We start from the raw sequence: 26,737 nt of genomic DNA on the forward strand, positions 1-26,737 counted from the left end.
GGTTGTGTCTTACTGTAAATACAGTGGACTTCCCAACCATATTTTTTTATTCATATATGTTAAACCCTGTGGCATACCCTGATAACATTGTAGTGAGTCTTGACAAAAGTCTAAGCTCGCACCTGATGTTATGTGGTAAAAACCCAAAATAAGGGTACATCTGTATTACACATTTCCTCATAATTTGTTTCAGTGGAGAAAATATTTTGTTAAATGGAATGAAGCAGATTAAAGATTGGTTATATTATCAAGTATTTACAGATAGGGATTAACTATGACTATTGTATGTTTAAATTGTGGGATTTATCATGGTTATAAATAGTTGGAATTAATTTTGGGAGGACCAATGCGACTTTGGCCATATTCTGTTGAAATCTCTTTTAGGAGATATTTGTTACTGTGTTCTTTTTAATTGTTCATTTTTTATTAAATGTGTTCAGTGAATTAGCGGATAATCGAGTTTTAATAAATAAATATGAACCACTGTACAAAAAATGAAAGTGAAGGGCAAGTCTAAAATACGGATACCCAGAGGAAATACTTCTTTAATGAGAGTATAGAAGCTACCACTAGCACAGTTTTTGTAACCAAAACAGTGACAAAAGTCACTGTTTGGGACAGATAGGGTAAGGGTAAGAGACAATGACTATAGACCAAGAAGGATCAGGACAATTAAGCAGAGCGGGTGGGCTACAAGGCTCTTATCTATCACAACTACTGTGGTATTAATTTATTTAAGAATTTATAGATCACTCTATAAAGGGTTAATTTTTGGATATGTCTCCCAGCCCTGCTTGGACAGTCAATGGATATTTACAATCTCTGTATACAGAACAACTAAGAGATGCAAAAAAAGAGTCCATTATGCACAGCCAAGTCGTAAAGCACCACTATGTATGCTCTCAATCAAAAGACAAGAACGAATATCCAAGTCCCAATTGAATCCTTCAGACAATGAGTTAGTAATCCTAAAATTATCTCAAATAAAAGTGCCTCTATGTAATAAATATAGTCAGAAAAATAAACATATAAAACACCCAGGGAAAACCTAGTATAATATATACAGAGTGGAAAGCCATACAGCGGGTCTTTTAAAACAGAGCTAGGAAAAGACCTATAGCCGTTACTACTAGAGGACAAATACCTGAATAAAAATATCTCCTGCTCATCTAGTTCTATTTTTTTTCAATCAGTTACTTCAAGCTAATCTGAAATAAAAGCTAGTAGGAAGCAAGCTTCAAATAGAAAGTTCAAAAGAAGAAATGGCATGAAACCTTGCAAAGCTATCACACTGCTAACTGTGCTACCACGTGTCATAAGACCTCACTGTTAACCACATGGGGAAACATTCAGCATAAAAGAATAGCTTCATTTTTTAATCTATATTTATAGACAGCTTCCAAACTTCTCTATTAAGGAATTATATAATAATTAAAAGAGAAAAATGAAGAAGGATGCTATATTAATGAAATGGGTCAAAAGTTCAGGATCAGAATAAATCTTCACACCCAAGGGACTGGATTTTCAGCCGGCATAGTCACTGCATTAACTTAAGCATCAGCAAATATTTTATCAAGTTTTTGTTTTTCATTTGGAAAGAGGTATTACACTTGAATCTAGATTTATACTCTGGACACACTGTCTGAAAAAAATCTCACACTCTGGCCGTCACCCTTATTCTTCGGTATGGTCCACCCTTGGCATTTTGGTATTCAGCCAGCAACATCTCTACCACATTCTGTATTGCCTGATGACAAAATTGTAGCTCCGGAAAACTAGTCACAACAAGCTGCCAAAATGTTCTTTCCTATTGAAGTAGTTGGGAGAACATTCTGGGTCCCTGCTCCAGAAAAGTTACCAATCAAACCTGAAGTCTATTCTGAAAAAAATTGTCCCTATAACATTTTAGCTTGATCTTTTGGAGGGGAGTATAAACACCTAAGTACAAAGGAGGAGACAGGGCTTCCTGTCTCAGAGGGTATCCAACATGAAGCATGTAGAGGACAACCAGGTGGGAGTCCTCCAACTACATTTCTGCCAGCAGGGGTGATGTTTCATATTGTGTTTTCAAATACTAGGGGCAGGCAGGTTCCCTGGAGTCTTGCAGAACTTGCCTGTCCCTCACTATTGAAAAAGTGATAGTGAAACAGCACCCCCAACTGACAGCACTGTAGGTGGAGGAGTCCTGCTCAGCGTAGAGGGGGGACAGTGTGGTAAACCCCACTCAGTGGCCCACCAGAGCCTTGTCCTAGGACTATAGAAATGAGAATGAAGGAATCAAACACAAGGGGTGCAGTTTTACTTTTAGCTAGTCCCCTGGTGCATCCAGAAGGAAAATACTATGCCCATATTAAGTGAATTGATAAGGGGAGGTCAGACTGATTCAGCTGTCCCTCTGAGGCACAGTGTGCCCTAAGGAAGAAGGTCTGGTCATGGAGAGACTGGATCCTGAGCCTGAGTCAGAGACAACACAGAATGAAGCTGTTGACAGCAGACAGTCTTAAACAGGAAAGGGATTTGAAGCTGGAGACAGTAGACCCAATCCAGGTTCTTATCCTTAACCTGTTCAACAAGGTCAAAACTTACAGCACCCAGGGAACATAGAGAAACACCAAAGAGAGATAACTGAAATACTGAAGGGATAAGAGCACAGAAAACCTGTTGCCACACACCAGGAGATAAGGAGAACCACAGGGCTTGACCGTTGCCCCTAAAGACACATTGACTTACTTAAGAAGGGCTACAGAATGCAGAGGGAGAAAGAAAACAAACAAACAGAAAAGAAAGGCACCATCATCAGAAATAATAAGTATTTTGGAGTTAACAATGACAATGTTAACAAATCTATGTAAGCCACATTGAGCCTGCAAATAGGTGGGGGAATGTGGGATACAAATGCAATAAATAATAAAATAATAATAATAATAATTCTGGGAGTGAGAGAGTATACCTTTGTGGCTAGAGGTGGATACTGTTCCAAGGAAACATAGAACTGTGATTTATTTTATTTTATTTTAATTTTCTTCTTTTGCACATACTGGCTCACTACTGCACTGCCCCTTAAAGGGAGTTTTTATTTCAAAGCCAAAGATTGCCTCCAGTTCTCATTTTGCCTGTTTTCCTTATGCATAATACAGTAGTTAATATTTGATCTAAAATATCATTAGGTGGGGCCCTTTACAGTCTGTGTGCTGAAAGCCAAAGTTAGAGGAGGAAAAGTGCAAATTTGGAAATTAGAGAAAGGGCAACGAAAATTATCAAGGGATCGGATGATACACTATGAGGATAGCCTAAAGAGGCTATGGATCTTCAGTTTGGAGAAGAGACAGCTGAGGGGAGATATGATACTATTCTATAATGCAGGTGTTTTATATTCTTCAATATCTCTACTATGACTCATTACAGATTACATAGTAAGAAACAACTTCAAACAGGTGGAATTATATAGTATAGACAAAAGACATTCAATATTACTCCATGTTTTTCCAATTCCAGCTGATAGAACTTTAAATAAAGACTCAAAATATTTTTTCAATTTAATTCCTCTAACATTTGGAAAGGCCATGGTCAAAAACTGAACACTTCGAACAACCCTATTTGTGGTCAGCAAAGAACAGCATCTCGTAACGCCCTCTGAATTTTGTCCTACAAATGATTTAAAAACCATAGACGCAATTTCAAAACTTATTTGTTGGGAGGTCGGAAGCCAGTGAAGTTTTCTGAGGAGAGGAGATACTCTTTCAAATTTACTCATCTTGAAAATCAATCTGGTTGCAGTATTTTGAAATAATTACAATCTTTTCTGTAGTCTTACATCAATACCTCAATATAAAGAGTTACAATAATCTAAATTGGGCAGCAAAACCGCCTGTGCAACATTCTAAAAATCTGAACACTCAACAATGAACAGTTGCCCTCAGCTGACGAAATTGAAAATGGATTTTTTTTTAGCAAGAGCACTAGTTTAGTCTTCTAAAGTGAGTCTTGAATCCAAAATCACACCTACAACTTTAGATTTATTTTCAATTTTTAAAACCTCTCCATTAAACAAGTTGCAAAGATTTCTGGGATAAAGAATCAAAATCCCCAAACCATATCACTTTGGTCTTTTGTCTATTAAGCTTTAGAAAATTCTTTTGTGACCAAAAGTCAACCAGTAAAATATTGTTTATCAACATTCTCAAAGGTATCCAACGCAGAACATAAAAAAATATATATCATCAGCATAAGACATTACAATATTCCCCAAGGAAGTTAAGGCCTCTCTCAATGGTCTCATATAAATATTACATAATAAAGGAGAAAGTGGCGACCCCTGTGAAACACCACAACTATACAGCCAAGAAGCCGACACCATGCTATTCTTCTGAACTTTATATGGCCTCTTTTTCAAAAACTCTTCAAGCCATTTTAGCACTGAACCTGTGATACCCAATTCACTAAGCATGAAAAGCATTAAAGAGTGACCTATTGCATCAAAACTGCCGAAATATCAAACTGTAAGGGTATCTGACCACCTCTACTCAAAATATTCTTGATTTCTGAGTCAAAATTGACAAAAGTGATTCCGTACTATGCACAGGATGAAACCCATGTTGAGAAAGATTTAACAAATCATTATTACAGATGAAATCAGAAAGCTGTTGATAGACTACAAACTCTAACAATCTGGCCAGCCAAGGAATTCAAGCAACTGGTCTGTAATTGTCCACTACTGTTAAATCTGCACCCAGTGATAATCTCTGAAATCAAATTGGAATGGAACAGGAAGATGTGAATTGCTTGTTTACTCTTTCCAAAAATATAAGGAATTGGGGACATGCAATGAAACTATTAAGTAGTAAATTCAAAACAAGTTGGAGAAAATAGTTCTTCACTCAATGTATAATTAAACTTTGGAATTCATTGTCAGATAATGTGGTAAAAGCAGATAGCTTAGCAGGGTTTTAAAAAAAGGTTTTGACAAGTTCCTAAAAGAAAAGTTCATAAGCCATTATTAAGATGGACTAGGGAAATTCCATTGCTTATTGCTCGGATAAGCAGCATAAAATCTGTTTTACTCTTTTGGGATCTTGCTAAGTGCTTGTGACCTGGATTGCCCACTCCTGGAAATAGGATACTGGGTTTGATGGACCTTTGGTCTGTCCCAGTATGGCAATGTTTATGTACTTATGGTCATTAACAACACATAGGGCCAGATTCTGTAAATAGGTTCTATAAACCATTCCTAAAGTTAGGCATGGTATATAGAATAACGCATCGGGCTAAGGAATGCACCTGCATTAGGTGTGGCCATTTACACCACTGAAAGTCTGGTGTAAATATCCATTCTTGTAGGCACATTTCCCTGAATTCTATAACCACGCTTGTACATTTGAGTAATGCCCCTGACATGCCCACACTTCTCTCATGGGTGTGCCCCCTTTTCAGCTACATGCATTGCAGTTTATGTGTGTCTTTTTTTAAGAATACACCTAAAAAAACACACATGTAAATTCCAATTACTGCCAATTAGTGATGATAATTGGTTGTTATCGGCCAATTATCATCACTGTTTGGCTCGTTACTCAATTAAGGTGCGCACACAATTTAATGCACACAACTCACCATGCCTTATATAAAATCTGGGGGTTATTGATTATATATCCACCTCTGTGGTAACCCTTAGCTCCGATACAGAATGGTGCTGCTACATATGTTATCCCAATATACAGCTTGGGATACATCCAAGCAGTGGTGTAGCCACGGGTAGACCTGAGTGGGCAGGGACCAACCCAGTAGTAGTGCACCTTTATCAGGTCTTGTGCTGATTGGGGGAAAACTGGATTCCTGTTGTCAGATATCCCCCTTCCTCCCCACTCATCCCCTGGCAGCCAGTGTAGTTTTTGCAGGAAGGGTGTAATATGGAAACACTGTAGGCAGACATCTTTCACTTGTGCTGTAGAATTCTGAATTAGTTGAAGCTGATGTAAACTCATTATAGGGGTCTCTGGCAGTGATTAATTCATGCTGCTGCCTGGTAAATCCGTGAGCTTTCCTTCTGGCATGTCTTTCACTTGCAGAAACAGGAAGTTGCATCAGAGGGGGTGGGATACATCAGAGGGAAGACTCTCGGATTCACTGGACAGTAACCTCAGTGAATCACTGTCACTGCTGGTGACCCCTTAGGATTTTGGCGTTTTACTTTGACGGCGTTCCACAGGAGCCACTGCTTTTTCTTTGGTGGGGAAATATACATTAAACCTGATACCTGCTCCTACGATTCTAAACTTGGACCCCTGACGAAGGCGTGTACGCCGAAACACGGCCCATGTCGGGTCATATATCAATAAAGGACTCCTGTTGTCCTAGTCTTGAAGGCCCAGTTGTGCTTTTTTCTGTTGACCCCATAAGGAAGACATGTAAGGTAGACTGCAAGAGGGGGTGTTTTCGAGACAGAGGGAGATGCCAGACCACAGGGGATAGGGGGCTTAAAGGGAGAAAGAAATGCCAGATCACAGGGAGAGGGTTGTGGAGAGAGAGAGAGATGCTGGACAATATGAGGAAGGGATTGATGCAGGGGGCTGATGCTAGATCCAGGAATGGAGTGGAGGGGGACAGAGAAATGCGGGACAGAGGGAGGAAAGGGATTGGAAGTAATGTTGGACCTAGTGTAGGGGGAGGAGGGAGGGAGGGATGCCAGACAATAGGAGGCAGAGAGAGAAGAAAGAGAAAGCAATGTTGGACCCGGGGTGGAAGGTAGTGAATGAGAGCTCCTGGACATAGAGATGGAAGGAAGTGAGAGGGAGAGATGCCAGACTACAAGGAGGTGGGAAGGAAAGGTAGAATGACAGCAGAAAACAAGGAGAAATGTTAGACTATGGGGCTAATTTTTAAAGCACTTAGAGGGGCATAATCGAACGGAAACGCCTATCTCCATGGGCGTTTATCTCCGAAAACGGGTCCGTGAAGGGGCGGGCCGAACCGTATTTTCGAAAAAATGGACATTTTTGAGCTGAGCTTTTCTTTTTTTTTTAGCGATAATGGAAACTAAAAACGCCCAGCTCAAAAACGTCCTAATCCGAGCCATTTGGTCATGGGAGGGGCCACGATTCGTAGTACACTCACCCCCTGATATGCCAGGACACCAACTGGGCACCCTAGGTCAGTGCGGTGGACTTCAGAAAAAGCTCCCACATGCATAGCTCCCTTACCACGGGTGCTGAGCTCCCAACCCCTCCCCCAAAACCCACTACCCACAAATGTACAACACTACCATAGCTCATAGGGGTGAAGGGGGCACCTACATGTGGATACATTGGGTTTTGGAGGCCTCCCATTTACCAGCACAAGTGTTACAGGTGGGGGGGGGGATGGGCCAGGGTCCACCTGGCTGAAGTGCACTGCGGTACCCACTAAAAGTGCTCCAGGGACCTGTATACAATCAGGCCTCTAGGACTTGTTACTGCTGTATACCATTGGCATACCAGTTTACACCTGAAGACTAATCTCTCCGAAAACGTCCTTTATTGGAATAAGCACGCTTACTCACAGTTAACTGCAGATCAGAGGTTGTGCCCCACCACTGGCAAAGAGTCTCCCTGGTAGTGAGATTAGCAGGTCAGAGCTGGCAGAATGTTGTACAATGCCCTCTTTCAGCCACATTCAAGGTAAGAACTAAGTTCTCTAACGTGGCTAACACATGGAAGGGATCTAAAACTGGCTTACAAAAATGGCCACTACCTCATGGACTACCGGAAATACAACAGGGCACACTCTGACCCAGTAGGCAGGGGGAAAAGCACCATGGGAGAAGAGCCTACCAACTACCAACATCGTGAGACTGTAACAGAAGCTAATGAAATCACGGAGCCCAATACCTACACCCACCACAATGCAATGCTGATGTGACCCTGTAGTGCACCCGAGAGCCACATCTGACCCAGGGAAAGGCTGTGACAGGATCGAACATATTCTGCTGTCATGGAGGTGGGTACGGCATTTGAGGCTGGCATAGAGGCTGGAAAAAAAGTTTTTTAAGTGTTTTTTTTTTGGTGGGAGGGGGTTAGTGACCACTGGGGGAGTCCGGAGAGGTCATCCTCGATTCCCTCCAGTGGTCATCTGGGCAGTTGGGGCACTTTTTTGGGACTTGTTCGTGAAAAAAAAGGGTCCAAAAAAAGTTACCCAAAATCGCGGTAAAACGCCTTTTTTTTCGATTATCAGCTAAAGACGCCCATCTCTCCTCAGCTGATAACCACGCCCCAGTCCCGCCTCCACCATGCCTCCGACACGCCCCTGTCAACTTTATTCATTTCTGCGACGGAGTGCAGTTGGAAACGCCCAAAATCGGCTTTCGATTATACCGATTTGGGCGCCTTTGCGAGAAAAACGCCCATCGCCCGATTTGGGTCGAAATATAGGCATTTTTCTCTTTCAATTATAAGTTGGTTAGACTTACAAAGTTCTGTAGGTTATTATGGGACTTTAGGCTAAGTGCTTTAAAAATATGCTTCTATATGTGTTGGAGGAAGAGAAAGAATGATGATGGAAAATGGGTGGGGGGTCAGAAGGGAAGAAATATGAGAGACAGGAAGATGCAGGGGTGGAGTAGAAGGGACAGGGTGATGTGAAGCCATAAGGGTGGGGGGGGGGGGGGTAGGAGAAAGGAGATGCTGGGTTACGAGGGTGAAGGGAGAGAAAGAGGGAGGGAGATGCTCAGAATGGTGCAACCATTTGGGAGAGGCCAAAAAGGGGTTGCAAGAAATTGAGTGAGAGGATAGTGAGTCCAGGGGGTAGAAATGTGCTGATAGGGAATAGATTAAAGATGGAAGGGAATAACAGGCTGAGAAAGGAGTGAGGTGACAAATGGGAGAGCTAGAGGGTGAGCTTTGCTTAAGCCTTTTTTCTTCATCCAGAATCTTTCTGTAACACCAATTGTATCTATCTCCTGGAATGGCGATGCCATAACAGGTGCTTGTAAGCCACATTGAGCCTGCAAATAGGTGGGAAAATGTGGGGTACAAATGCAATAAATAAATAAATAATAAGAGAAGAGTAAGAAAGAGGATAAAAACTGAGTGAATAAAGAGGCAGAAAAATGGAAGAAAGAAATAAAAAGGAAAGATCGATATACCAGAGGTAGGTATAGTGAAGAAATGGAACAAGGTAGGAGAGTGGAGAAAAGACAAGTGGACAGCAGCCACTGGAAGAAGAAATAGCAGAAAAAAAGAGGAAAGCAGAAAAGAAAATTGGGACCAACATGATGGAAAAATAAAATATCCAGACTCCAAACAACAGAGGTAGAAAAAAGTGTTTTACTTTGAATTTATTAACTGGAATGAGAAATGTGCAAGGCAGATGTCATTTTGTTGTGTTCAGTACAAAAGGAAATGCATTTCTATTATTTCTCCAGTATTGCACTACCTGTGAAGTTTAACTTCTTGGGGTTCCCAATTCAAATTTGGTCTATTTTTATTTCTAATTTGTGATCCCTTGTTCGGGTCTTTCAGTGTGTGTAGTAATAGCAGGTAGAAAAATCAGTGGGGGAAAGGGGGTCCTCCTTAATTTTTGTCCCAGGTCACAGCATGTCTAACACCCTGACACTTGTAGTGTCTGGCATTCCCAAGCCCCACCAGCTGAGGATCTTCTCCAAAGGCAGCCAGAATTCCCTTCTACAAAGCTCAGCAGTTGGTGGTAGTGGTTCAGGGACACTACTGCAACTACTAAGCTTGGTAAAAGGGAGTTCTGGCTGTCTTTGGAGGAGACCTTCAGCTGGTGGGGCTTGGTGAAACACAACAGATTAGGAATTTATATTTATGCTAGAGGGTCATTTACTAAGCCATGGTAGTGTTTTTAGCTTGCGGTAGAAATCAGATGGTGGTAAACGCAGAGACACCCATTATATTTTTACTGCGGCTTAGTGAAAGACCCATTTAATGTTGATTTAAGATTTTATATAATGCCATTTCTGGTGCGCAGATCACAGTGACAAGGTGACATGATCAAATTTGTAAATCTCACAAAGTAGCCTCAAACTGGTAGTTTGAATTATTTGAAGATGCTTCAATGACATGGATGAAAGAGCCTGAAGGAAGTTTTTCCTATGTAAAAGCAACTGAAGGTCCCTTTTCTCCGGAAAAAGATGCAAGAAAAAAGTTTTCTGCAGTAAGAATAATTTTCTTTTCGTAGGAAAAGAGCTTTGTGGGAGGAAAGTTAGGTGAGATTTTAACATAATCCCAAGAGTTATAGAAGATTCTTTTAGAAGAATTTGGGTTCTTAGGATGCAAGAATTCAGAGAAAGTGTAACTTCCTTCCTATCAATACAAAATTCATCTAATTTTAATGGGTTAGTTTTCAGCCTGTGGGAGGACAGCCTCAAGAGATCTGAAGAGAATAGAGCAGTAAAAGCAATTAAATGAATATCATCAGCACAGAGACAACTGATGACACGGAAACTCTGGATCAAGTTGGCTAGAGGTGCAAAAATGAATGAATAAATAAATAAATAAATAAATATAAGATTCAATATAGCAGTTACTAAAATTGAGTCTTCATGAACTCTGCAGTTAAGAGGATAGAAGCAGGAGAGGAAAGATCTCCATTCAACTACAAAGTTTATTTATTTATTTATTTATTTATTTATTTGTTTGTTTGTTTGTTTGTTACATTTGTATCCCACCTTTTCCCACTTATTTGTAGGCTCAAAGTGGCTTACATAGTTCCGGAGAGGTAGTTACAGACTCCAGTGTGAACAAATACAGTATAGGGGTACTATTACAGTGACAAGTACAGTAAAGAAGTATCAATAAATAGGTTGGGGTTATTCAGACAAAATGTTAGGGTGAATAAATGAATAAATGGACAAGAAGTGCATGGAACCAATTTAGGGCAGTATCTACAATGTCATGCTCCTGGTGATAAACGAGAAGTCAATGATCAACCAGATCAAAAGCTTCTGTCATATCTAATAGAACCAGAACGGTGTTCTTATCACTATCTAGGTTGATGGCAATTTGATTAATCAACATAAGTGCAGATTTTGTACTGTGTCCTGACCGAAAGTGGAGGTTATACAATTATGGCACCCTGAGGTTGACCCCAATTGTTCCTCCCCATCCCCCATGATCACATTTCTCCTTCAAATTGTGATATGCCTGTCTCACTATTTGTGATTCTGGGTGAATATCACTTCAAGAAAACCAACACAGTTGGGTTTATACTCTGACCAACACCACCCCTGTACTGCCCCTGACCTGCCCACTTTTTCTGGGGCTGGTCAGAGCTGATATTCAGTGGCACTGCATGGTTTAGTGCTGCTGAATATCAGGGTTTAAGCAGGCAAGAACCTTTCCTGCCCTCTTAAATTGCTTTGAATATTAGGGGGGATAGTTTTTAGCATTGTCCTTCATTATGTTCAAGTGTACAGATGTTGTTCCCTTTGTATCACATGGACATCTGTAGGTATCAATAAAACAATAAGCAGTATTTATTTATTATTTGATTTAACTCTGTCCCTTAAAAAAGCTTAGAGCTGTCACAATAACGTAAAACATATGATTAATATATAGAACCCATACAATAGAATAACCATACATTACTCACTCCAAAACCATAAATAATCAGGAAAGATCTTATCAAGCCCATCAAAAGCCTATGTTTTGGGAATATGTTGGTTAAAAAAAAGCAGGCTTTTCACTTTTTATGAAAACCGCAATAAGAATCTATTATGATAAACCCTGCGGCAGCCCATTCCAAAGGGATGGAGTGATGCATGAAGTGCCCTTTTCTAAATAATGTATAATTGCACATCTCTAGGGCACAGCATCTGCAATAAAAACTCTTCTAAATATCATAGAGGCTGTGTTGGGCTAATAACAGGAACCTTGGAAATACAGTCCCATGAAATCCCTCTTGATCTGTGCATTAGGTTCTCCACTAATCTCATTTTTAAGACTATATTACATTCTGGGAAGTATTAATATTTATGAGCAGTAATCTTTATGCAAGGTACTATCCTCCAGGGAAATTTACATGTTTTGTGAGAGACACAAACCTAATTTTATATTTCTTTTGTTGACCGTGTTTTTTGTCAGGTAATATGCTTGAAATAAATTGATGGATGACCAGCCATATTTGTGCTACACAGCATGCTTTTAAAATCCATCACAGAGCTCCCTCTCTCCTCTTGCCTCATACATCTACCCCCCACCCATGTATACACAAGTGTGCTTCTACAGTCAAGAACAAACTCATGCTGCCCTGCCACATGACTTACACATATGCCTTTATTTGCAAAGTGCCAAGAGGTATTTGGTATGGTGGGCCTTATATATTTCTCAAATAGGTATTGGGTCCCTTTCCAGCAACCAAGGTAATACTTTTTTTAAAAAATAAATTTGTTGACTAGGAAAAGGCACATTATAGACAAATGCTTTGCTTATAACTGACTCTGAAGTTTCTTTCTGTGTCCTGTGATATGATTTTTTTTAACCAACTTAGATACTCTGAAGACAGAACAAAAAGCTTTAATAATTAAATAATAATGAATGGCAGAGATAATCATTTCCTGCCAGCTAATGATATGAAGTTGAGTTTAACTCAGATCTCTAATTCAGACTGTCATTAATGAACAGGAAGTAGCCAAACTGCAGCTCGTTATCATTGATATAAGTTAACCACCAGAAGAAAAATGTTTTTTTTGTTGTCAGCATGGAGCATTTCCTGTAAATTCTCATACATCCCAATAAATAAAATTATAAAAGAATCAGCCCCAACAGCACACAAATGCTGGTGCAGGAATTTATATCTGATCCAAAGTTGCAAACATATGGGTGTTCTCTGGGTGTTTACTCACTTATTTCATAAATATGTATGTACACCAAACTCTGGCCCTGCTCTATCCAAACTATACCCCCAAGAACATCTACAACTGGCATGTGAATAAGTATGAGCCATCTTGTTGTCTTGCACCCTTGCACACAAATACTTGATTATAGTACTAGCACTAACTTCCTTTCACATTCCCAGAGTTTGCTCATCTCTGTAGACTTTAATACCAAGGGATGGATATGTTCTGTAGGTGTCCTACAACAAGTTTTATCTGTTGTCATAACTCAATAATGTTCTGCACCTTATTCAAAGACCTTTTTTATTGTATAGTTTCCAAGTTGAGACTGTCAAGAGCTGCAGTTTAGTATTGACTCTGCTCTATGCAAGTTGCCTCTTCTATTTCTTAAAACAATAGATATGAAAAAAAATCTGTTTTCTATATTATTTCATATAAGCTTGGTTCATGTTGTCAGCCCATGTGAGGGTCAGTTCATATAAGCTGGCTTCATATCCTCTGTTCTCAAGAGGACATGTTTTTGTCCAAATTTTCTCATGTAAGTGATGTTTCCCTTTTTATTTTAATACAGGCATCTATTTTGCCTTGTTTTCCTTCACTTCTACCTCCTTTTCTGTTTTATTTATGCTTATGAAGGAATGACTACTCTAGATGCAGTGTGATGGGATTGCCACTAATATATTACACATTTTTATTGGAAAGAATATCTCTGAAATGAATCTGTAATGCTCTTGGGGCTCTTCAGTAGATTCAAAGGAGTTAAGATGTGTGACTTGCTCTGATCCAAGAATCCCATTGTCTGAGACAATGGTTGGACAATTTCTGTCCGTCTTTCTAAGATGAATGATTATGTGGCATGAACTCTGTTGTTGTTGGAACTGTCCCTAAATAAGCAGCTATGCTTAAAAATACTTCTCTTTCTTTTTGGGGTCTGGCCACATTTTATCAACCCAAAAAAAAAAAATAGAAGACATTGTGCTAAAGAATAATAATCTGGTGCCAATCACGGTATTGTTAACTGAAAACAGGAAGCTGGCCCCTCTTTTTGGACATTAAAGGAGTGATGTGAGGGTGTAGCAGCAATAGACTTTGCAGTTGTGGTACATGATATTGTTCTTGCTGTGGAAGACTGCTCATCCCAGATAATTTTGCATCCTGCAAGCCTGCTTCCTGCTGGGTCCTGAACTGTGTTACTTTCAGTTATAGATCTAGTACCTCATTTAGCAGGTATATGGTTCACTGCACCATGAATCTTGGGGGGGGGGGGGGGGGGGTGGCAGGGTTAAGGAAGGGGAATGCTTGGAGGTATTTTCTGGTTTGTAAGTGATGGACCTTGATAGCAGAATTCCTGGGTTGTAATTCATTTTTAAATGCAGTGTAGTGGGTCCAGATGGAAACAAGAGGTGGAGCCTTGGATCAGAGGAAGCAAATTTTATTATGGGACCTGACATGGCCCATGTTTCAGCTAAATGCCTGCCTCAGGAGTCTATTCAATAAAAACAATAAATACACTTAAAATACATTCAAAAAATGAAGCAAGTAAAACTAAAATATATATAAAGGTGGAGATACCGTATTATAAAGAATTCCTTGAGCAGCACAAATCAGAAGCATATCCACAGTAGATTGTTATTACTGCAAAGAAACTTGCATGATACAGTATTATAAAATATTCTCTATCTACAGAGTTTCAAAATAAATCATAAAGCAAGTCTGACATCACCTAATATTTGTTTCAGGTTTATTAAAACTTGATATACCGCCATATAGAAATATCTTTCAAGGCAGTTTACATTCTATAAAAATAGCTAAAATTATTTATTTATAGAGAGAAGAGAGAGATAATGAAAGAGAAGGAAGGGAACTCTATTTGTAGATAGTAAAGTGATAAAGAAAGTGATTGAAGAAGTGAAAAACAGCATGCAGGTAGTCTCTCACTCAATGCTCAATAGTCCCAGTGACAGAAGGGATGTTAAAACTAAAACTAGTGACCAAAGGCATCTTGAAAAAGGAAGGTTTTAAGTGAAGAACAAAAAGTTGAATGAGATGTTTCTAGACAGAGTTGAAGAGGAAGAGCATTCCATAAGTACCTACTTTAACAACCAGCTCCCAAAATTATTAAAAAACTAACAAATGGCTCTTGTGAGCCAGTGCGAGCCGGCTCCAGTACACTACTGCTTATACAAATGTTGTTTGAATGTGGATCAATATGTACCTTCTGGAATGATATTTGGTCTCTTTTATCCAAAATATTCAAATTTACTATCCCAATATCACTTTCAATTGTCATTTTCAAATCATGCTCAATCCCTCATGTACTGTCAGATTGTCATAAGAGGCTTTTTGAAATTTTAATGAATATAGCACAAAAATCAATACTCACTAATTGGAATGTAGATTGCTGCTTCTTACATGTGAACTCCGCTATTGCCTTACTTTGTAAAATGTTACTTGTTGTTATGTTGTGAGCTCTTGATGGTATCTGTATCAAAAATCAATAAAAGAAATTAAACTTAAAAAAAAAACATGGCAAAAAGTCTTACTATACCATAAACTTGAATTAGCATTTGCCAAATTATCAGGTCTGATTCTTAAAAATACACAGTAAGGTCTCCTTTAGAAGAATATCTACATTCACAACAACAAACAACATGATTAATATGTGCTTAACCTATTGTTCAAAACGTTTTTTTTTTCTTTTGTAAATACACTGCTTCTTTTTGCTTCCCTTGGCACTTACTTGCACATTGGTATGCATACTGCAATTGTTGCCTCTTATCTTGTTGGATCTATACGTTGTTCACATTTTGTTAACTTAATTATTGCATTCTTGCATTTGTTGTAAGGTTTTTTTTTTCTGTTTATACTTAATAAAATATCATGGAGAAAAAAAAGATCAAAAGAATAGCCATACTGGGTCAGACCAGTGGTCCATCTAGCCCAATATCCTTCTTCCAACAGTAGACAATTCAGGTCACAAGCACCTCACATAAACCCAAATAGTAGCAAGATTCATGCTACTGATCCCAGAGATAAGCAGTGGCTTTCCCTTTGACTATCTCAATATCAGACTATGAAACTTGTCCAAACCTTTTTTAAACCCAGCTGTGCTAGCCACTGATATCACATCCTCCAGCAATGAGTTCCAGATTTGTTGAGTGAAAAATTATTTCCTCCTGTTTATTTTAAAAGTAGTACCATATTACTTCCTTTAGTGTCCCCTGTCTTTCTATTTTTTAAAAGAGTAAAAAATTGATTTACATTTACCCATTCTATACCATTCAGTATTGTGTAGTCCTCTATCATATCCCTGCTCATCTGTCTCCTTTCCGAGCTGAAGAGTCCTAACCTCTTAAGCCTTTTCTCATACGAGAGGAGTTCCATCCCCTTAATCATTTTGATTGCCCTTCTTTGAACCTTTTCTAATTCTGCTATATCTTATTTAAGATACAGCAACCAGAATTGTACACAATATTCAAGGTGTGATCACACCACGGAGCAATTCAGAGGCATTATAATATTCATTGTCTTATTGTCTATCCCTTTCCTAATAATTCCTAGCATTCTGTTTGCTTTTTGGGGGGCCGCCACACACTGGGTCCGTAGATTTCAGCATATTGTCCACAATGACACCTAGATCTTTTTCTTGGGTGCTGACTCCTAGGGTGGAACCTAACATTAAATAACTATGATTTGGATTATTCTTCCCAGTGTGCATCACTTTGCACTTGTCCACATTAAATACCATTTGGATGCCCAGTCTTCCAGCATCCTAAGGTCTTCCTGCAATTTTTCACAAACCACACATGTTTTTTGGGGGGGTTTTTTCCCTTTATTAATAAATTTCAATATTTCACTACACAATGTGAATATGCAATCGGCATTATTATACAGATGAAATTTAAAGTACAATTAAAGTAAAGAAAAATTCTTAACAGCCTATTTGTCCACAAGTAAAGAAATAGATTCCAAGAATTCAAAAGTCTAAAAAGGATTAAAGAAAATGAACTAGCGGTTGCTACCTCGGGTAACCGACCCTAGCCTGCTATTTAGGGAGGGCATACAACATTCACATCGGCTCTAGCATCAAGAAATTCTTTTAACTGTTTTGGATCTACAAACTGAAAATGTTTACCCTCAAGCAATACATTACAAGTACAAGGAAATCGTAATACAAAATTTACTCCCAGTGCCAACGCTCTAGGGTGCTGCTCCAAAAAAGCCCTGTGCCTTACTTGTGTAGGCCTTGAGAGATCTGGGAAAATTCGGACCTTTGAGCCCAAAAACAAGTTTTCTAAATGTCTTAAGGAAAGTCTTAAAACAGCATTGCGATCAGGCTCCAGCACAAAAGTGACCAGCATAGTTGACCTCTGAGTAATTATTTCCAATGAACTTTCCAGGAAGGAAATAAGATTCATTCCATTCCCCACTACTGGGGGGTTTCCATCAGTCCCCTTCGGGTTCCAGATGTAATAGGCCCGTGTAATGGGAGGTAGTGAGTCCTTATCAATTCCAAGAACGTCTACCATAAATTTTTTTCACCATTTCCAAAGGAGAAATTAAAGGAGATTTGGGGAAGTTAAGAAACCTAAGGTTAAGTCTCCTAGCCTGGTTCTCCAGGTATTCCATTCGTTTATGCATGAAATTATTAACTTTAACCAGTGCAGTTTCTAAAGTCCCCATTTCTTGAAGCTCAGTATTCACTTTCACCAGTTTCAAGGATTGCTGTGCAGTCACTTGCGCTTGAAGGAGTGCAGTTTCAGAAAGAGTTTTAATATCACCAGTATTTTCTTTCAATGTATTCTGCATAGAGACCCGAATGCCATAAACCATGTCCCACAGTGACTCAAGTGTCACTATTGCTGGTCTAACCACGCCACTAGCAACTGGGAGTGATTGAGGTTGAGCCTCAGCAAGAGATAATCTAGAAACAATATCTTGAGGCAATACCTGTAAAGCTGATTGAATTAACTGTTCTCGTTACATAGTAACATAGTAACATAGTAGATGACGGCAGAAAAAGACCTGCACGGTCCATCCAGTCTGCCCAATAAGATAACTCATATTAGCTGATTTTTGTGTATACCCTATTTTGATTTGTACCTGTGCTCTTCAGGGCACAGACCGTATAAGTCTGCCCAGCACTATCCCCGCCTCCCAACCACCAGCCCCTCCTCCCAACCACCGGCTCTGGCACAGACTGTATAAGTCTTCCCAGCACTATCCTCACCTCCCAACCACCAGCCCTGCCTCCCAACCACCGGCTCTGGCACAGACCGTACAAGTCTGTCCAGCAATATCCCTGCCTCCCAACCACCAGTCCCGCTGCCCACCACCGGCTCTGGCACAGACCGTATAAGTCTGCCCAGCCCTATCCCCGCCTCCCAACCACCAGCCCCGCCTCCCGATCTTGACTAAGCTCCTGAGGATCGATTCCTTCGGCACAGGATTCCTTTATGCTTATCCCACGCATGTTTGAATTCCGTTACCGTTTTCATTTCCACCACCTCCCGCGGGAGGGCATTCCAAGCATCCACTACTCTCTCCGTGAAAAAATACTTCCTGACATTTTTCTTGAGTCTGCCCCCCTTCAATCTCATTTCATGTCCTCTCGTTCTACCACCTTCCCATCTCTGGAAAAGGTTCATTTGCGGATTAATACCTTTCAAATATTTGAACGTCTGTATCATATCACCCCTGTTTCTCCTTTCCTCCAGAGTATACATGTTTAGTTCAGCAAGTCTCTCCTCATACGTCTTGTAACGCAAATCCCGTACCATTCTCGTAGCTTTTCTTTGCACTGCTTCAATTCTTTTTACATCCTTAACAAGATACGGCCTCCAAAACTGAACACAATACTCCAGGTGGGGCCTCACCAACGACTTATACAGGGGCATCAACACCCCCATTCTTCTGCTGGTCACACCTCTCTTTATACAGCCTAACAACCTTCTAGCTACGGCCACTGCCTTGTCACACTGTTTCGTCGCCTTCAAATCCTCAGATACTATCACCCCAAGATCCCTCTCTCCGCCCGTACCTATCAGACTCTCCCCGCCTAACACATACGTCTCCTGTGGATTTCTACTTCCTAAGTGCATCACTTTGCATTTCTTCGCATTGAATTTTAATTGCCAAACCTTACACCATTCTTCTAGCTTCTGTAGGTCCTTTTTCATGTTTTCCACTCCCTCCGGGGTGTCCACTCTGTTACAGATCTTAGTATCATCCGCAAATAGGCAAACTTTACCTTCTAACCCTTCGGCAATGTCACTCACAAATATATTGAACAGAATCGGCCCCAGCACCGATCCTTGAGGCACTCCACTACTTACCTTTCGCTCCTCCGAGCGAATTCCATTCACCACCACCCTCTGGCGTCTGTCCGTCAACCAGTTCCTAATCCAGTTCACCACTTCGGGTCCTATCTTCAGCCCATCCAGTTTATTTAAGAGCCTCCTGTGGGGAACCGTGTCAAAAGCTTTGCTGAAATCTAAGTAGATTACGTCCATAGCTCGTCCCTGATTCAATTCTCCTGTCACCCAATCAAAGAATTCAATGAGGTTCGTTTGGCACGATTTCCCTTTGGTAAATCCATGTTGTCTCGGATCTTGCAACTTATTGGCTTCCAGGAAATTCACTATCCTTTCCTTCAGCATCGCTTCCATTACTTTTCCAATAACCGAAGTGAGGCTTACTGGCCTGTAGTTTCCAGCTTCTTCCCTATCACCACTTTTGTGAAGAGGGACCACATCCGCCGATCTCCAATCGCTCGGAACCTCTCCCGTCTCCAAGGATTTATTAAACAAATCTTTAAGAGGACCAGCCAGAACCTCTCTGAGCTCCCTCAATATCCTAGGGTGGATCCCATCTGGTCCCATGGCTTTGTCCACCTTTCGCTTTTCAAGTTGTTCATACACACTCTCTTCCGTGAACGGTGCTCTATCCACTTCAATCTCATTTGTACTTTTTGCAGTCCATCGCAGTCCTTCTCCAGGATTTTCTTCTGTGAAAACAGAACAGAAGTATCTATTTAGCAAATTTGCTAAATCTTGAGATCCACTCTCAGTTGCTGCAGACCTTCCCTCTACCAGGTTCGGTTGAGCCACTTCGGTTTCCGTCGCTGTTCGGGCTGCTAACAACTCTCTCCCAGGCTGAGGTGGAGCAATACGTCCCATGGGGCTCAAGGAAGCCCCGTTAGCACTCTCAATCAACGCCGATGTGTTGAGAATTGCAGTGGGGGTCGAAGTTCCCCGAGGACCTGGTTGCTGCTTCGGAAATTGCAAGGTCATCTGCTTCAACGTTGAAAGGGTCTCAGGAACCGAGGGATGTTCCTTAACCTTTCCCCTCCGCTTCCCCATCCAGAAAAATGAGGAGACAGAGGCACCGAAGGAGCTGAAAACCAGAGCAGCCTCAGAGGCAAACACAGGTGCGTCCGCTCACAGCGCCATCTTGGAATCCCCCGCAAGGGCAGAATTTTAAGCCAAACCACATGTGTTTTAACAACTTTGAATAGTTTTGTGTCATCTGCATTTCCAGATCATTAATAAATATGTTAAGTAGCACCATTTTGAGTATAGACGCTTGAGGAACTCCACTATTCATCCTCCTCCACTGAGAGAATTGGCTGTCTAACCCTACCCTCTGTTTTCTATCCATCAACCAATTCCTAATCCACATCAGTACATTGCCTCCTATCCCATGGGTTTTTAACTCTCTCAGGAGACTCTCATGAGGGACTTTGTCAAATAATTTCTGAAAATCTAGATACAGTACTTCAACCAGCTTACCTTTATCCACATGTTTATTCATGCCTTCAAAGAAATGAAGAAAATTGGTGAGGCAAGACTTCCCCTGGCTGAATCCATGTTGACTCTGTCATATTAAACCATGTTTGTCTATTGTATCAATGATTTTATTCTTTATATTTTCCACTATTTTGCCTGGTACTGATGTCAGGCTTACCCGGTCTGTAATTTCCCAGATCACCATTGGATCCCTTTTTCAAAATAGGTGTTAGATTGTCCACCCTCTAATCTTCAGATACTATGTATGATTTTAATGGTTACAGATCACTAACAGCAGATCTGCAATTTCATATTTGAGTTTTTTTCAGCACCTTGGGCTGTATACTATCCAGTCCAGGTGATTTACTACTCTTTGGGCCTTGTTTACTAAGCTGCACTGTAAGCACGCTAACGCTTTTAGTGCACACTAAAAATTAGCACATGCTAACACTAGAGACACCCATAGGAACATATATGGGTGTCTCTAGTGTTAGTGTGCACTAAAAATGCTAGAGTGCCTTAGTAAAGAGGGCCCTTTATTTTGTCGATTTAGTTCAGTACATTTTCCAAGTTTACCAATATTTCTTTCAGTTCCTCTGTATTGTCGCCCTTGAAAATCATTTCTGGTACAGGTAGATCTCTTACATCTTCATCAATAAAGACTGAGGAAAGAATTCATTCAGCCTCTCTGCTACGGCCCTATCCTCCCTGAGTGCCCTTTTTACTCCTTTATGATCTAAGAGTCCAACCTATTCCCTCATAAGCTTTCTGCTTCTGATATACCTACTAAAGTCATTACAATGAATTTTTGCCTCTGAGGCAAGATTCTCTTTGTATTCTTTTTTGGCCTTCTTTATCAATGCTTTGCATCTAACTTGCCAGTGCTTATGTTGCTTCTTGTTTTCTTCATTTGGATCTTTTTTTCCATATGCTGAAAGATGTTCTTTTGGCTCTAATAGCATCTTTCACTTCTTCCTTTAACCATGCTGGCTATCATTTGTTCTTCTTTCCACCTTTACTAATACATGAAATATATAGTATTTTTAAACAGCGTCCATGCCTGATTTACAGTCCTAACCTTTGCAACTGAACCATTCAGCTTTTTAAAACCATTTTTCTCATTTTATCGTAGTTACCTTTTCAAAAATTAAATGCTACTACCGTAGATTTCCCCAGTGACTGGACTCCAATTATTAACTCAAATTTGATCATGTTATTTATTTATTTATTTATTTATTTATTGATTGATTGATTTATGTATTTATTGCATTTGTATCCAACATTATCCCACCTCTTTGCAGGCTCAATGTGGCTTACAATAAATCATGGATAGTGGAAATGAGAGGAGAATTGACATTTAGTGTTACAGAAGTAGTTTGAACAGTTATGATCACTGTACAGTTATGTACAGAACAGTTATGATCACTGTTTCCCAGCGAACCCAACACCATTAATTTGTGTGCTAAGTCCTGCATTCCACTAAGGTCTAGATCTAAAATAGCTTCTTCTCTTGTCAGTTCCTGGACCAGTTGCTCCAAGAAGCAGTCATTTATTATGTCTAGGAATTTTGCCTCCCAATCACTCCTTGATGTAGCATTTAACCAGTCAATATACTGGGATAATTGGAAACACTCATTATTATACTATTGCCAAGTTTGCTAGATTTTCTAATTTCTATTAACATATCTTCATTTGTTTGATCATTCTGGCCTGGCAGATGGTAGTATAGCCCTACAATTATATTCTATCCCTTCATACATGAAATTTCTATCCATAACAATTCCATGTTGCTGTCTGTTTCATGCAGAACTTTTATTTTGTTTGACTCAATTCCATCTTTAACATACAGCACAACCCCTGCTCCAATTTGATCCACCCTATCATTGTGATCTTGGGCAAGTCACCCTACATTGCCCCAGGTACAAAAACTAGGATTGTAAGCCCTCTAGAGACAGAGAAAGTATCTGCATATAATGTGCACAGTGCTGCATATGTCTAGTAGTGCTATAGTAATGAGTAGTAGTAGTAGTAGTGATTTAATTTAAACCCTGGTAACACAGTGTCCTATTGATTGACCTCCTTCCACCAGATCTCTGAGCTACTTATTATATCTATCTCTTCATTTAGTGCTATATACTCCAGCTCTCCTGTCTTATTTTCTAGGCTTCTAGCATTTGTATACAGCCACTTCAAAGTACATCTTTTCCTTGCATCTACAAGCTGCTTAGAATTTGGCAGGGATAATTTGCAACCTTTGCTCTGTTCTACCCTTAAACACTCCTGGCTTTCTTTCACTTTTGTTTGAAATCTCTCTATTGGAATTCCCTAAATGTCTTGTTATAATTGTACAAAATCACAATGGATAGAGATAATACTCATCAAAAATTTACAGAAAAAATTTTAAACCCAGAATGTTATAATAGTATCCTTCAAGGATACCTCACTCTGAACCATGCAACTGTCAGTTCCCCTCCCCCCTCCCCCCCCCCCCCCCCCCCCCCCCCCCCCGTTCTATCCTTGCCAGCAGCCTAGTTCCATCCTGGTTAAGGTAGAGTCCATCCTTTCAGAATAGGCTCTCCCTTCCCCAGAATGTTGCCCAGTTCCTAACAAATCTAAATTCCTCTTCTGTGCACCATTGTCTCATCCACACATTGAGACTTCAGATCTCTGCCTACCTCTTGGGTCCTGTAAGTGGAATAGGGAGCGCTTCTGAAAATGTTACCCTGGAGGCTCTAGATTTTAGCTTTCTACCTCAGAGTCTGAATTTGGCTTTCAGAATCTTCCTCCCATATTTTCCTATGTTGTTGGTACCCACATGTACCAAGACAGCAGGCTCTGTGCCAGCACTGTCTAAAATCTTATCAAAGTGATGTATGAGGTCTGCCACCTTCGCACCAGGCAGGCAAGTAACCAAGCGATCATCATGTCCACCAACCGTCCTGCTATCCATATGCCTAATGACTGAATCTCCAGCTTCCTGGTATGGAAGCCTCCAACTCCAAAATTAGAGAGCTTGTTTCTCATGGCTGTGGGAGAGAGGCTCTTCAGTTGGGGGTTTAATAATGCCTCTAGCCCAAAAGACGCTGCCAAGTCCTCACTCATGGCAGGTATCTCAAGCAGGCTACCTCCCGACATCTCCACCAGCCTTGCATTTCTCAAGTGGCAATCCATCAGGCCAATGATAGGGACTTCAAGTTGCTGGAAGGATTGAGCAACAGCTTCCCCTGTCATTTAGGCATAGAACAACAAAATTTTGAGGCAAGTCAAGGAGAAGTCAATAGCACCTCAGGTACCTGTGGTCATCTTGTAAGGGGTGCAGAGCTGAGTGAGGCTCAGTTACAGCATATGGATAGTGAGGGAGGCATGGTGGATGTCTCCTTCGGGGTGAACAGTGTTGTGGTGAGTTCCATCACAGGGGTTCAAGGAGCTGACAAAGTGAAGCTGGAAGGAGTTCCTTCTGAACATGATTCAATGATGTTTATTCCTGAGTTTTTGCAGAGGAAGCCCATGGAAGTAACCCTGGAATCCCTTTCGGTATTAATATCAGACTTCGGTAAGACTCTTTTTCCACAAACTCATGCTTTCTTACAGAAACTTTCTCATGTTGAATTGAAAGCAAATAAAACTGAAAAGGAGTTGGAGGTATTGATGGACATAATTGAACGGGGCGCCGAAGATTTCCTGGGGCCATCCTTGCAGGACAGCTCCATGAAGGGGCGGGGAAACCCGTATTATTGAAACAAGATGGGCGTCCATCTTTCGTTTCGATAATACAATCAGGGATGCCCAAATCTCAACATTTAGGTCGACCTTAGAGATGGTCGTCCTTAGGTCGTTCTTAGAGATGGTCGTCTCCAGTTTTCGGCGATAATGGAAACTGAGGACTCCCATCTCAGAAATGACCAAATCCAAGCCATTTGGTTGTGGGAGGAGCCAGCATTCGTAATGCACTGGTCCCACTCACATGCCAGGTCACCAATCAGGTACCCTAGGGGGCACTGCAGTGGACTTCAGAAATTGCTCCCACAGATGCATAGCTCCCTTACCTTGTGTGCTGAGCCCCCCAACTCCCCCCCCCAAAACCCACTCCCCACAACCCTACACCACTACCATAGACCTAAGGGGTGAAGTGGGGCACCTACATGTGGGTAGAGTGGATTTCTGGTGGGTTTTGAAGGGCTCACATTTACCTCCACAAGTGTAACAGGTGGGGGGGAATGGGCCTGGGTCCACCTGCCTGAAGTGCACTGCTCCCACTAAAACTGCTCCAGGGACCTGCATACTGCTGTCATGGAGCTGGGTATGACATTTGAGGCTGGCATAGAGGCTGGCAAAAACAAATGTTTAAGTTTTTTTTTTTTAGGGTGGGAGGGGGTTGGTGACCACTGCTATCTGTAAGTGTATGTGATCTGCACATGTAAATGGTATCATTCTCACATGTAGATGCTTCTAAAATAAGGGCTTTAATAATTTAAGAAGGTATCTTTCAGTAAACACAATTAAATTGTGGAATTTGTTGCCTGCTGATCTGGTCAAGGTTGGTATTAGTAGTGGGGTTTTTTTTTTTTAAAGTTTGGATGTGTTTCTAGAGGCAAGATCTATTAGCAACTTTTATGCATACCCCATTAGAATCCTCCAATCTTTGGCTATTATCAGAAGCTAGGTGCTAGGCTCAATGGACCAATATTTTGATCCACTGTCATTCTTTGTTGCATTTTGATTTGCCTTTATAGCATTACATGAGCAAATGACTCCTCTCTTGACACAGTGAAGGTGCTTGCTCAAATTTAGGGGTGTACATAGCTGGCTCCTATGTACATGAGATTGGTTTTCACAAATGCACAGAGATGTAAGAGATACCAGTTATTTTTGAACTGATATTAGCTGCACTTCCCAGCTAATATGGTTGACTATCTATTCAAACAAACAGAAAAAGTAAACACTGGGCCTTCAGGAATGAGAAAAATGCAATCCTTTATTAATGATGAATACCCGACACGGGCCGTGTTTCGGCGTACAAATGCTCTTCTAGGTCAGCTAGTTAGCTAGTAGATAAAGATGATTAACAAACAGGTTATATTCCCCGGTGTTTGAACAGCTCATAGATAGAACGCCTTCAGCCGCATAAACATCCTATAATTTGAGGACAAGATTTAGGATTACTGACTGTGCAATTAGGGTTATCTGGCTAAAGTTAACTGGTAAACATATTGTGTCAACTGCTTAAATTTGAAATCCTGCACAAGGAACAGCTTTATCCTGTTACTTATTTAGCGGATTGTAGGGATCAGATAGTTAACCAGATAAATATACCAGATTTTACTATTGACCCCCATATCTTATAGTCTTAAAATTTTGGAGCAAAGGTTTTAAAACATAAAGACATCAATACAAACGTTACAAAGACTGCATATCTCACTTCTAGGGAAAATTTGCTCATTCTTTTTTCTTGTGTATTAATCCCATCAATACAAGCAACATATGGTCACTGAAATGAACAGAACAACCCATGACACTTAGGATTTTGTTTCCAAATGGTTAAACCTCTTCTTTCTTTGACAGAGTATGAGATGTATTTCAGCTGGCAATACAGGAAGGATATATCAGATATATTGACCTGCCTGTATTATTTTGGGATAGGGGTCCTGCAGATCTATTCCCTGGAAATCAGATGGACAATCCCTAAATGTTTTAGAGCGCATTGGCTCTCTCTGTACTGATCCTCCCTCAGGTTTTGTAGTGCTTGGCAGACAGATTTATTGAGGTTGTGAGCACAATTAGGAACAAATTAACCTCCCTGAAGATCACACTTTGTCCTAGATCATTCAATTCAAAGGTCACTTTCTTTTCAGTGGGGGAAATTAATTAAGCCATCACATTGGAGGAGGTCTGAGTTTTCTTTCTTGATCTTATCATGGTCCCTTTACTTTTATCTTCACATAAAGAAGGAACATTTTGGAAATACAAATGTTTTTGGGTTTTTTTTTATTTGTGTTCTTTTTTAGATCACCCAGTACTTGGATAATAGTCATGTGTGTGTTACGACAGAAATGAGATAACCAAAACATTAATTTTACTACAGCTTTAGCTATTTTTAGTTTTCATGCAAACTATTGCCAAGCAATAT

The 26,737-nt window shown here is 40.4% G+C and overlaps 1 protein-coding gene across 1 annotated transcript in view; it reads left to right on the forward strand.

Moving 5' to 3' along the window:
- PAPPA (pappalysin 1) overlaps positions 1–26,737 on the forward strand; it is a 595,681-nt gene that overhangs the window by 280,222 nt on the left and 288,722 nt on the right. The window lies entirely within an intron of this gene.

Source organism: Microcaecilia unicolor, chromosome 6, assembly GCF_901765095.1.
Source record: "Microcaecilia unicolor chromosome 6, aMicUni1.1, whole genome shotgun sequence".
Classification (NCBI taxonomy): Eukaryota; Metazoa; Chordata; class Amphibia; order Gymnophiona; family Siphonopidae; genus Microcaecilia; species Microcaecilia unicolor.